At 47.0% G+C, this 13,037-nt stretch overlaps 1 protein-coding gene across 1 annotated transcript in view; it reads right to left on the reverse strand.

Annotated features, from left to right (window-relative positions):
* Positions 1-13,037, reverse strand: part of Crtac1 (cartilage acidic protein 1) — a 141,712-nt gene that overhangs the window by 110,618 nt on the left and 18,057 nt on the right.

Here is a 13,037-nt window from a genome sequence, read left to right on the forward strand (position 1 = left end):
GGGTGGTCCTTGCTGTGCACGGTCGAGTGCTTTGTTCTTTACTTGCAAAGTCAACAGCAATGACACAGGCTGGCATCATCCGCCCTAGCAATAGATTCTGATCATGACTGTTCCAAGGATCTCGTCTGGTTGCATGAATGCACCAACGCATGAGTGTGCATTTGCGTGCACGCGCGCGCGCGCACACACACACACACACACACACACACACACACACACTTCCTTGTCTATCTACTGTGTGAGGAATGTGTTCAAGTATCTCTGAAGAGCTGAACGAGACAACACCTTAAATGTGATTTTCTTAGCTGCACATGCACCTCCCATACCTTCTGGATGGTATAAGGAGTTTTGGGGACCCCCAAGTCTGTTGGGATCCCCAGACTCCTGTTTACATGAATATTTAGATGTCTAAAGAATCCTCCCACAGCATAACAAGAAGTGCCAGATACAAACATATTTTGAATAGACTCAAAAATTCAAGGGGAGTCTTCTAAAAGCAACCCGGCTCACAGAATGGTAGCTGGTAAAGAAGTTGGAAAGAGGACCCAAAAGTACTGTGAAGAATGTTTCCAATCCTTGACCTGGATGCAAGGTTACCAGGAAGGTAGAACATCAGAATCCTACATTGAGCCAGGGCCTTTGGAAAGAACCACTGTTCTCAGGTCAATGGAACCTGTGTCTTTAGTAGATGTGGAAAGCCTCCTTGGTATAAGGTGTGTTTAGTTTAAGACTACCTAGCTCCCATATTCTAAGATCAAAAAATATAATTAGAAGGCAAGCTGTCATGAGTAGGCATAAATAAACACACACGCATGCACACACACACACACACGCGCGCGCGCACACACACACACACACAGGTTTAATCTCTAACTGCTATAGATAACAGAATTGTCAGATATAGAATATAACCATGTGGAAAATATTCCAAAGGAAAAGGGCATGTAAGCCAGAGAGCAGTAAAACACCATTAAGAGCCATAAGGGAGATTGGAAAAGAAGAGTTTGAAAGCCTTAGAAACAACAACTAGGAAAGAGTACATTGGAAAGTCAAGACTCAGAAGTGGTTCCGATGCAACTGAAGGAAGAATCAGTGAATTGGAAGATACACTTGGGAAATCACCCACTGCAGCAGCACCGAGAGGCAGCCGAGAAAATGAAATGAGAAAGGGTAAGGATTGGGAAGGCTGATGAGAAGCCTGACACATCTAAGTGGAGTTCCAGAGGGAGAGGGCTGAGGGAAGAACATGGGAACTCTTTCTAAGATAAAGGCCAAGAACTATTTGGAACTAACTTGGATCTTCAGATTCAAGAAGCGCAAAGTGGTTTTTTCTTTGTTTGTTTGTTTCTTAAAGTTTCCAAAAGAGGCTTTGGCTATGGGGATGGTTCAGTCGATAAAAGAGCTTTTGTGGAAACATGAAGGCCTGGGTTTGGGTTTTTAGCACCTATGTAGAAGTCGGGTATGGTGGCATGTGTCTGGGATCCATCCCATCATAGGGCTGGTAGCATGCAGATCTCAAGTTTAGTAGCTAGCTAGTCTAACCAAATCCGTGAGCTTCGGGTTCAATAAGAGATGGTGGTGGTGGTGGTGGTGGTGGTGGTGGTGGTGGTGGTGGTGGTGATGGTAAAGGCATTTTATGTTGCCTCTATCCTCCATATACATATATGATATATGAGTCACACTCACATAAACAAGTACACACCACGCACCCTCAAAAAGATTCGCATTTCTACATGTGGTTGTGGAACTATAAAATACGAGATGGGGGAGAAGGAGGAGGAGGAGGAGGAGGTGGAGGAGGAGGAGGAGGAGGAGGAGGAGGAGGAGGAGGAGGAGGAGGAGGAGGAGAGAGAGAGGAGAAAGAGGAGAAAGAGGTAGAAAAAGACAAGAGGCAGATCACCTACCAAGAAACGCCATTACTAGAAATAGGCATCCAAAGCAGAAGACAGCAGCTGGAAGGCAGTGAGAAAATAACCTTCGGTCTGAAAAGCATCTTTTCAGAACAGAGACACAATAAAGATATTTTTAGAGTAAGCAAAACCTGGGAGTTTACCAGCATCTGGCATTCCGTAAAGAACACCCAAAAAGGGAGGAATACCAGGAAAAGGGGGGAAATAATCCCAGAAGGCCCTCCTGAGATCCAAGGGAGAAAGAAGATGAGCAAACAGGAAGTGAGAGTTGCTGTGACTGTAAAGCATGCCTTTTATATAATAATAACAGCATTAATAATCACGGTGCCGGGCAGGGTTAATAAGGAACAAGGCTAAGACACTCTCCCATGCTCAGAGGGCACACACGCAGTCAGAGCGCACCAAGGGCCCTGCACTGGTCCAGGAGGAGAAGGAGGAGGTTAGGATAATTTTAGACTTTGCACAGTTAAAAGGTATCATAAAATCTCAAACTAAACCACAAATAAAACAGAAGTAGAGGGTATTAACCCCAAATCAATAGGCAAAAATAAAAGGTTAAAAAAAAAAACCAACCCAAGAACCTTTCCTATCCTCAATTTTTAAAAGCCCTTTAATAAATAAAACATTTTTTTTTTGGTCTTAGTCTTACTGTGTAGCTCAGGGTGGCCTCAAACTCAGGCTAATCCTCCTGCCTCAGCTTCCTGGTTGATGAGCTTACAGGCATGCAAGCATCATCTCATCTAGCTATAGTGGTTCAAAAAAAAAAGAAGAGAAACAGCTTTAAAAAAAAACATGGAAATGATGGAAATGAACGAATACTAGAAACAAGCCAAAACAGCTCGATGTCCCCATTATACAGAGGCAGACTAACGTCATCAGAGACAATCAGGTGTGCCCAAACAGTTTAAAAATCCAGCCAGAAGTACCTGCTGCAGAAAAACACACACCCCTCCCCCACCACACACATAAAGACTGTAACAAGTGCAAAGGAAAGTGTGAAATAAAGTGTTCTTTGTGTGGTAGTTTTTCTCTCACCACAAGGGCAGAGAGCTAAGTGACTAAGCCCCACTCTGACTCACTGCTTCAGAGACTCACTGCTCCTGGGCTTGCAGGAAGGGCGCCTAACATGGTGGAAACACAAAACAGAGCCAAACCACTCAGCATGGCTAAGACATGGAAAGAGAGAAGAGGGGGAGGAGGCTGGGCCCCCAACACCTGCTTCGGGGACATGTCCCCGGTGACTGGATGACCTTCCAAAGGTCACACCTCTCAAAGTTCCCAAGACCTCCTAAAAGTGCCAAGCTGGTAACAAAGCCCTTAATGTCGGGCTTTAAGGGACTTTTGACAGCCACGCTAGGTAACCTGGTATACTCTGAGGAAAGAAAAATTCACCAGCTATATTATTAGGTCTAATGTGTAATTAGGATGAATGATAGATCCATCACCAAGAAAACACGGGATTGTAAAGTTGCACCTAATAAATTCTCCCCAACATATATAATACGAAATTTGACAAACTCAGAGAAGAAAATGGACCACCACAGTGGGACATGGCCAAATTAGCATCTTGGTTATTAATAAGCAAAGCAGGAAAAGGTTTATTAAAGACTATGGTTTGAACAACGCACTAACAGCCTTCATGTGATGGCCGTATAGAGGAGAGTGGTTGCATCTTTACCCCACCCCCTGTGACCCTGGCAGATTGCTGGACCTCGGTTTCCTCATCTGCAAAGTGGGGACAGCTCTGCGCAGTGCTTAAATCCAGTCTGAGGCCTCACTGGTGATAAGGCTCACTTTTATTTTGTGTGTCTTTAGAAAAGGAAGAACTGCCAATTCGGTGCAGGCTGCCAATTGGAAATCACATGTCAGTTTTGAAGACGTTAAAATGTACCAAAAATTGTGACTTGGAGCCAGCGGCGTGCTGTTTCTTGTGTGGGCCACTGTGGTGGTTAAAACGAGGAGAATCTCCCTGCTGCTTCTGCTTTTGCCTTCAAAACTGGTTTACAAGCTTGTGCTGGAACTCAGAAGTGGGCATGCTTGCTTTTGGTCGCTGCAAAGCCTCACGCGTTTAGAAAGCAGTGACAGGACCTGCTTCCCAGGCCGGCAGGTCTTCAGAGGAGAAAGGATTTGGGAAGAAAACCCAAGAGAGGAAGGCTAAGTCAGAGACTTCCAGTGCCCACTCTGAAGGGCTGCCATGGGCCACTAAGGTTCTCCTTTGCTTTGCAGTGGAGTTAGGGGACTAAGTAGGCCCCGGCCAGCCCATCACTTAAGAAATAGGGAGGAGCGAGGCTTCAAAGCAGTGACGCGAGCATACGCTGAGTTTCTGAATGGATGAAAAATTCAGGTTACTAAAAGTAGCCCTGCTGTTTGCGGCAGAGGCCGTTTTAGCGTCTTAATTATATTACTATTTTTGAGAGGCTTTTTATAAAAACTCTTCGTTTCTTTGCAAAGATCAGGGTTTTTTTTGTTGTTGTTGTTAACATGCCTCTTAAAAATAAATTTAAAAACAAATAAATGACAAATAAGCGTCAGTAGCTTTGACCCTGAGAGGCTGCTGGTGTCCTCTCATTGGAGAATCATTGAGCTGCCTGTGTCCTCTGCAGGCCCCCCGGGGGGCCCACTGTGAGTCTCTGGATGACCTCTGACCTCCAGGGATGTCTGTTTGTCTCACGAGTGACACTGACTTCTTGGGTCCTTCCCAGTTTGGGTGTGTTTGTCCCTTTGAGGAGAGTGAGTTGTTACAAACCCTGAGTCCCTTCTGCGTCCAGCCAATGGTAGAACGGGGAGCCCAACAGTGAAATACAGGGTAACATCACCTGAAACCACCAACGGACAAAGTGATGTTAAGAAGATGGCCCCACAAGTAGGCCCGGCAACCTTAGTGTAACCCCAGAACCCATGTAAAGGTAGGAGAGAAACAACTCCTGAAAACTGACCTCTGACCCCCACGGTGAAGTGTGCTTCCCCACTATAATAATAAATAGTTCAATTAAAAAATTATTTTTAAAACTACCCATATTCCCATGACAGGAAGCTGACACTGATTCTGAGAGATGCATTTCATTGTCACGCAATTATAAAAACAACACTGTTAAAATTCTCCGAGGTAATGGCTGTCACCTCTCTGAAAAATGGTACCAGCCACTTGACCTTTTACCCACTGTATTTGGTTCCTGTGGCTGTTGAGACAAATCACCCCGAACCTAATGGCTTAAAGCAGAACAAATTGATTATCTTACCATCGTGTGTATTAGACAGCTGATGTTGGTCTCGCTGGGCCAAAATGAAGTGTTGGCAAGGTTGCTGCCTTCCAGGGATGCTAGGCTATGCTCCTTCCTCTCCCGTTCTCTGTAACACCTACATCATCTCGTCCCCTGGCTCCCAGCCCTTCTCTCCACCTCCAGTGCCAAGAAGGGAGGGTGAACCTTTCCTACAGGGGATTGCTCTCCCCTACTCTTCTACCTCCTGTTTTCCAGTTTTAAAAGCACTGTAATTGTGTGGGAGTAACCTCCCCATCAAAAGGTCATTAACACGTTCACATCTGCAAAGTGCCTTCTGCCACAGAAGAAAACATCCCCCATTTCTGGGGACTAAGGCACAGGCCTTTTTGGGTGGGTGTTGTTCTCCCTTTCTCTGTGTGTGCCTGGGGAACAGGGGGACACAGAGAGAGGCCGGGGTCTTTCGGGCTGGTTAGCTAAGTCTGTCACCTGCCCTTGTTTGTGGCCGCCCAGGGCTGCAGAGTGGGAGGCGCACACGCTGCAATGAGATATTTCTGGAAAGCCTGCCGCACACCGCTGAGAGCTCTTCTTAGGGAAGTTTAAGAATGGGATAGAAGGGCCTGGCCCTGGCTCCAATAGGATCTTACAGTATTCAGAGTCAGGGTCCGAGCGTGCTGTACCACAGCCGAAGATTCAGCTTCTGCGGTCATTCTTCCGTGAAACTGATGACAATAGGTCTCAGGGTTAAAGGTGACCCATTTAAGAAATACATTTTTTTTTCAGAGAAGCCTTTAGAGGAAGCCCTTTTTGCTGCTTGAATTAGAAAGTATTGAAGTTCCTCTACCTGGGTTTTAACAGCAACAGCAGGCTCTGCTGAAGGAGAATGGCCCCTTTCTTCCTTGGAACCGTCAAATCTAAATTGGTAAAGTTCTGATCCTGGGACGTGGGTGGGTGTACAACTAAATAATCCCCAAGCTTACCTTTTGCTTACAGCCTGTGAATAAAAACAGAACAGGACCGAAACTAGAAGCGACGTGGTGATAGCCATTAAAGCTCGAGACATACGCTTCCTCAAGCCGGCATCTCTTTGTGGCCGCCCTGGAGAAAAGTTTGTGCGTGTGTCTGTGAGGACAACACGTAGGGTGTCAACACCTGCCACGGGTGGAGACGAGGAAGGACGACAAGACCACTCGAAAAATAAGGAAAGTGTGTGGTATATCTGCATGAAAAAGCTTCTTTCCAAGGGATACATGTATGTATTTGAACATGCTACGCAGCGGAAAACACACGTGACAGTATGCATCTCAGTGACCCATGCCAAAATTGTGTATTTTGATATATAGAGAATTTATGTAGTATAGAATAGCTATCAACTATCTATCATCTATGCATCCATCTACCTAAATATCATCTATGTGTCATCTACCCATCTATCCATCTGTCTATCATCGATCTATCTATAACCCATTGATTACTATCAAGAAACAAACGCCAAACTGGAAACAATTGTTCTTCTGAGAGTGACTAAGGTGAGCTTGCAGGAGCGGGCAGAGGTTGGGGAAGGTGGGTTTTTACCTTCATTTATATTGTCTGACTCCCCCCCCCCAATGAGACATATTTAAGTGTAATTAAATGAGAAACAACACTTAGCAGCAGAAAATGAAACTGGGACTGGGGAGGTCGCTCAGCTGATAAAGTACTTGCCACACAAGCACAGGAACCCTGGTTTGAATTTCCAGAACTCACAGCAGTGAGGTCTGTAATACCAGTTATGGAGGTGGAGGCAGGGAGCAGGTAGATCCTTGGAGTTTACTGACCAGACAGCCTCACCAAACCAGCCAGTTACAGGTTCGGCCAGAGGCCCTTTCTCAAAGCTGAATAAATACAGTGGGGAGAGCAAACCAAGAAGACCTCATGTTGAGCCTCTGACGCCTGCGTGCTCAGTCAGACATGTGTGAACACACCTGAACACACATGTGCACATACAAACCAGTACATCACACACACATACAGAGAAACCAAGGGAACTAATGTAACAGTCTAAGGTAATAGCAAAACAGTTGATCAAATCTACTAAAGTATTAGTACCATTCATATGTGTACACTTGTGTATGCACACTAATGCGCATGTGTGTGGAGGTCCACATGCATATGTAAGTGCACATGTGAGCGTGTGTGTTGACATCAAGACAATCTCCAGCATCGCTCCTCAGACACCAGGTGGCTTATTGTGGAGACCGAGTCTCTCAATGGCCCTGAACTCAAAAAGCAGACTAGGTTGTTCGGTCAGTGAGCCTGAAGGACCTGCCTGTCTCTGCCTTTCCAGCTCTGGGTGTGCAAGCATTTCTACCCTGCCAGCACTTTCTGCCTGAGTTCTGGGGATCAGATTCAGAGCCTCATGCTTACAAGGCAAGGACGTCACCAACTGGGCTATCTCCCCAGCCCTAATATAGTATTACAACAACAAAAACAACAACAACAACACAACGGGACTGAAAGTTCAAACATATTTATTCCTGTTTTGTTTAAGGCACGTGTACATGCACATCTGTACACATTTAGACACGCGTTTTAACACAGCACATAAATCTAAATGCATTCAGACTCACACGGACCCTGTTATTTATGACACCTGTCTACTCATAGCATGCAGAAGCACGCACCTCAGCCACACGTATCTGCCTACGGTTATAATACCACGGTAAGTGCTGATTTAGTTAAATCACAGATAAATACCCTATTCTTTCCCATTACTCTTATTATTCTTAATGGTATCTCCTATATGATCATGATTAATCAGGTAATTGAATACAGTTTGCCTTTTAAATAATTCAATTAGCTTTAGTAAATTAAAAAAGTTTCCTGACACAGTTGCAAAACTGAGAGGGGGAAAAAAAAAAAGCAAAACACTGCTTTAGGATCTGCAGCAGCAGCAGCAGCAGCGTTGTCCGTTAAACGAAACCCTCCGGAGTGTGAAGCACCAGCTAAGGTTTTACCAAATGAATGCTCTTTGTGTAGAAAAACTGATCTAAATCGTGGTTTAAACTTTACAACTACCACAGTCTCTCCACTGGAGCCAACTCCTGCTGGAAACAAAGAGGGCAGAGGGGTTATCTCAGACCTACGGGGATAGCCCTTAGACCACTGCTGTAAAGGATTGCACCAGATTGACACCAACAGGAATCCCTCTCCAGACTCTAGGAGACTGGAGATTGGGTGTGTAGCTCCACTGAGAAAAGGGGAAGCCACCGGGCTTTTCATTTGCCCAGGGAACGGTCCTGAAGACCCTCAATGGTCTGTACGTGCACAGCCTTCTCTGGGGGCGATCAAGTCCTCCCCTCTCCCCGCGGGGAGGCAGCTATCCGCAGACCTCAATCACGCACCTGCGGGTTAGCAGATAAGCCCTCCACATGCGCAGGCACTCGCCCAGCTGTGGCCGAGGAGCGGCGAGCCGCCCCTTCCCTCCCCCATCCCCGCAGAACAAAGGGCGGTCATTTTCTGCTCCTCCCCGAGTCAGAGGCACGCACATGCCTTCCATCACAATTAACTCGAGAATCCGAAACACAACACAGACCCACCCGCAACATGTGCAAAATCAATGCTGTCGATAGCCAGACCGAGGCTACTGAAAAAGCAAAGCAAAACAAACCTATTCAAAGAGTAAATACTCTGAGTAACGGGGGCTCCGGTCAGACACAGCACAAGGTCAACAAATCCAAGGCGACTTCAAGTACTCGATGCCTTATAAACCAAAGAGCTGGCCAATAAGGGGTTGCGGTCAGGGATGGGCTAATAGTAAGACCTGTAGGATAATGGGTGAGCCTGCCCCTACCAGGACACGGGCACTACCGGTAAAGACATGCCTACTCAATTTTTTAAAAAATATCAACTCCTGCGACATGCCTCTCGGAGAGCCTGCAATCAGACGGAGAAGGAAGCAGAATTTAATATGGGTGTAGGGCAGATGAAAGGGTAAGAGGTCTAAATGAGAGATGCTGCCAGTCTGTAGGATGAGAGGCAGGGCAGGGATCCCGTTGGCTGTCTCTCTGTGAAACAATGGTGGCTTTATATTTTCAAGGCAGCCAGGAAACAAAAGCTAAAGGAAATGGCCTATTAAGCTCCCCTATGAAGGGTTCAGATTAGTCAAATGGGTTTTGACCTGAGTAACGGGAGCCATATTGCAGACCAATCACCACAGTCAGATGGTGCTCAGTGCCTGCGTGCACCCACACACTACAGGACTGCCCTTGTCGGGAGGCAAGAGGAGGTGGACCGAGTGACCCCTCAAGGTCCTGATTTAAATACGTCTGTATAGTCAGCTCTTGGTTATCCGGCCCAAAGGAGAAGACAGTGACAAATCTTCCCAAGCTGAAGATAATAAAAGTTGGAATTTGCCTTTGGAACGTTCGTTGGTACTTAAATTGGACCGCGCCTTTCTGATGCTCCAAGAATTCACAATGCCTTGCAAACAGCCACCGAGAAACCCTGACCTGGAGCTGGGAGGCTGCCCGACTTCTCCGTTTTCACATATCACGTTCCTCCCATAACTCTTCTTCCTTTGGGTGAGCAACAAATATGTCTCACAATGACACACAGCAGCTACTTCACTCAGTAGCTGCCTGGGAGAGAAACGGGTCTAGACCATATATGCTCTAGGCCTTGTTTGCAAGGCCGATCACCCTACAGGCCCCAGGCCTGTGGCAAGCTGCACACGGTGTAGTCACCTACTCTACGATGACTGTGAATGACAGTCTGGATTCTCAACCATAGGGAACACAGAAGTTCTTGACCTCACTGGAAGAAACAAGGTCTTGGGGGAGGGGAACAGAGAGCATAGCCATTGCTCAACAGGGAAGAAGCTGAGGGTTCAGGGAGTGCACGGGCAAGCCCCCCACACTCTCCACAGGATGTGTGAGGTGGAGACACACAGGAGCCAAGTTTAATCTGGGGCTTGGGTAACTGGACCTGAACAGTGGGTCTGTTGGTCACAAGCGCCCTTTGACCTGGTAAAGACAAAGAGACACTGAAACCCTTGACATCAAACTTGTTTTTTCTTTTCAAACAGGGTGAGCCTTAGGAGAGGTGTGTGTGTGTGTGTGTGTGTGTGTGTGTGTGTGTGTGTGTGTGTGTGTGTAGGGTGTGTCTGGGAGAGAGAGAGAGAGAGAGAGAGAGAGAGAGAGAGAGGGGAAGGGATGTAGGGAGAGAGGGAGGGAGGGAGGGAGGGAGAGAGAGAGAGAGAGAGAGAGAGAGAGAGAGAGAGAGAGAGAGAGACTCTGAAACCTGCTGGTTTTGCAGCTGGGCGATGAATCATGAGGAGGGAGGGTGATACAGCCTAGTACTACTGTGTCAGCATGCCTCCAAGAGAGGGCATCAAAGAGGGAGAATGAAAGACCAGAGAGGTCCTTGCATCTTCCTCCACAGGAGAATTTTTTGTTCTTCAAGGTTTTTTTCACCCATGTGGGGACCTCAGGGGAAAGTGTGAGTAAACACAGGGCAGCAACCAAGGTCTCCTGAAATGGCCAAGCAGAAGCAACACAAGGCAGGCCAGGGGATACACCAGATGGGAATGGGACCAGAAGATACTGCGGTCAGAGACAGCCTCCCTGTGGAGACAGTGAGAGACTTTCCATGGGTGGTGGGGGCAGGGCAGTGTGGCAGAGCCTGCCAGGTGTCCCCAGAGAGGAAGGAGGGTGAGGGGACTTTCTGGTCACAAGCCTTAGGTTTTCCACCTTGTGAGAAAACAAGCTCATATCAGGGTTGTAGTTGAACAGAGAGCACACCCATGATGCTTAGGGGCAGGGATGGAAAGGAGGAGGAAGGTTTATTCTCCCATTTTCTCAGTCCTCTGTCCCCAGGGCCTATCTGGGGAGACTAGCATCACCCATAAGGAGACAGGGCCAGGGGTTGGGGATTTAGCTCAGTGGTAGAGCGCTTGCCTAGGAAGTGCAAGGCCCTGGGTTCGGTCCCCAGCTCCGGAAAAAAAAGAACCAAAAAAAAAGAGACAGGGCCAATCAGAGCAGCTCAGAAATGGAGGGCCAGCATGGCGCTGGGCACGGCTTAGCTTCTCCCTGCTTTCGGGGACAACTGGGCATTATAGGCTGCACACGGGTGAGCTGCTCCACTCACCACGGGAGGAGCGGATCCCGGCAACCACCTGTATCTGAGTTGCTTTATCATTTTCTGCTCTTTAAGCAGAACTCAACTGCCAGCTTGAAATGCGGCTATTTGATTCAAATTAGAAATTCAGTTCCTTGAGCTGGGCATGGTGAGGCACGTCTGTAAACCCAGTACCAAGGTATCATGAGCTTCAGGCCAGCCAGAGTACATATAAAAAAAAAGCTGTGTCCAAAAGACGTAGGGAAGAAGGAATTCAATTCCTTGACCATATTAGCCATACTTAAAATCTTAATTGTCCCATGAGCCTAATGGACACCACACAGTGAAAACATTACCTAGCTTCTCGGGGTAGAATAAATAATTAAATAGAGAAAAATTTCCTGCAAAAATATCTTTTCTATGTAGTATCACCATGAACCCTGAGTTCAGCCTTGGGACATTGGTAGGTAGGGCAGATCTGGTTAGTTTGATGCACCCATTTTGCAGATGAGGAAAATAAAGCTGAAGCACAGAGGTTGGCAACTGCTGGGCTTAAATATGGTTGAACTTAAAACCAGTTCTTCACTGTGAGCTGTGGCACGTCTGTAACCCTAGCACTTGGGATGTGGAAGCAAGAGGAGTAAACGGCTATCCTCAGCTACACAGCAAGTTGAAGATTACCCTGGGATAGGTGAAAGCCTTTCACAAGATGCTTAAAATCAGTTCTTCCATCTCTAAGGCCAGCGCTACCTTTTACTGTTACATATGACTACTAGAAATAACGTCACCTCTTAGGTACTTTGTCCTAAGTTAGCAAAACAGCAGGCTCCTAGAACTAGGCAGATGGCCCCTGCTTTGGTCTTATCACGGGTGTCTGAAGTGGTGGCTAGACTTTGTGTAGTATAATGTGAACTCTGGGATGCCCTGAAGTTGGACTCCTGACCCATCCATTCACTATATATTTATGTTATATAGAGAAAGCCAACTGTTGTCTTTTGTTTGGTTTTCGGAGGCAGAGTCTCACAGGGCTCCTCCATTTCCCAAGTGCTGGAATCCCAGGTGTGCACCCCAACACGTGTGGTGCTGGGGACTGAACCCAGGACTTCATTCACGTTGGGCAAGCTGTCTGCCAACTAAGCTACATTCCCTCCCCCCTCTCCCACCTGGCCCCCTCCCCCCGGCCCTTCCCAACTCCGCTTTTGAGTTTCAGCTCTTCATCTCTAAGTGGGACACTGGGGTGTCAGGGGGTGAAAGTGGTACATGTGAAATACGAGGATAGAGCCTGACACACAGCGGCACTCAATAAGTAACGATTATCCGTGGGACTGGCAGAACTCACCATGTGCTATGATGTGCAATAGCCAAGTGAGGATTCAAGACAAGGTATCTACAGCAATCTGAACCCGATCCCTTGAGAGGAGATACGTGGATCTCAAGGCCATGCAGCTGGAATGCTGTACACCCAGGGCACCATCTGAAGCCATCTGAACTCCAGGTCTCTGCCTTTCTAGCTATGCAACAGTATTCTTTTACAGAGGAGCAGCAGGAAGCGTGCTTAGCCAAGGGAGCCTTAACTATCCCTCTTGATTTCCGTCTTCGCTCTTCTTTGAAATGGGTAATTAACGTTTTCTTAGCCTCATGTAAAGTGCTGTGGAAATCAGTGAGCACGAAGCAACCCCTTCTACGGGCTAACACTTTAATGACCTGCCCGTGTAGAACCTCAGTGGGAAGGAAGTGATACCTCATGGCCAAGGGAGTTCACGTGTGACAAAAGGCAGCCTTGAAAAACCTGCAGATACCTTTCCTCTAAGCT

This window comes from Rattus norvegicus, chromosome 1 (genome assembly GCF_021556685.1).
Source record: "Rattus norvegicus strain SHRSP/BbbUtx chromosome 1, alternate assembly SHRSP_T2T, whole genome shotgun sequence".
NCBI classification, from domain to species: Eukaryota; Metazoa; Chordata; class Mammalia; order Rodentia; family Muridae; genus Rattus; species Rattus norvegicus.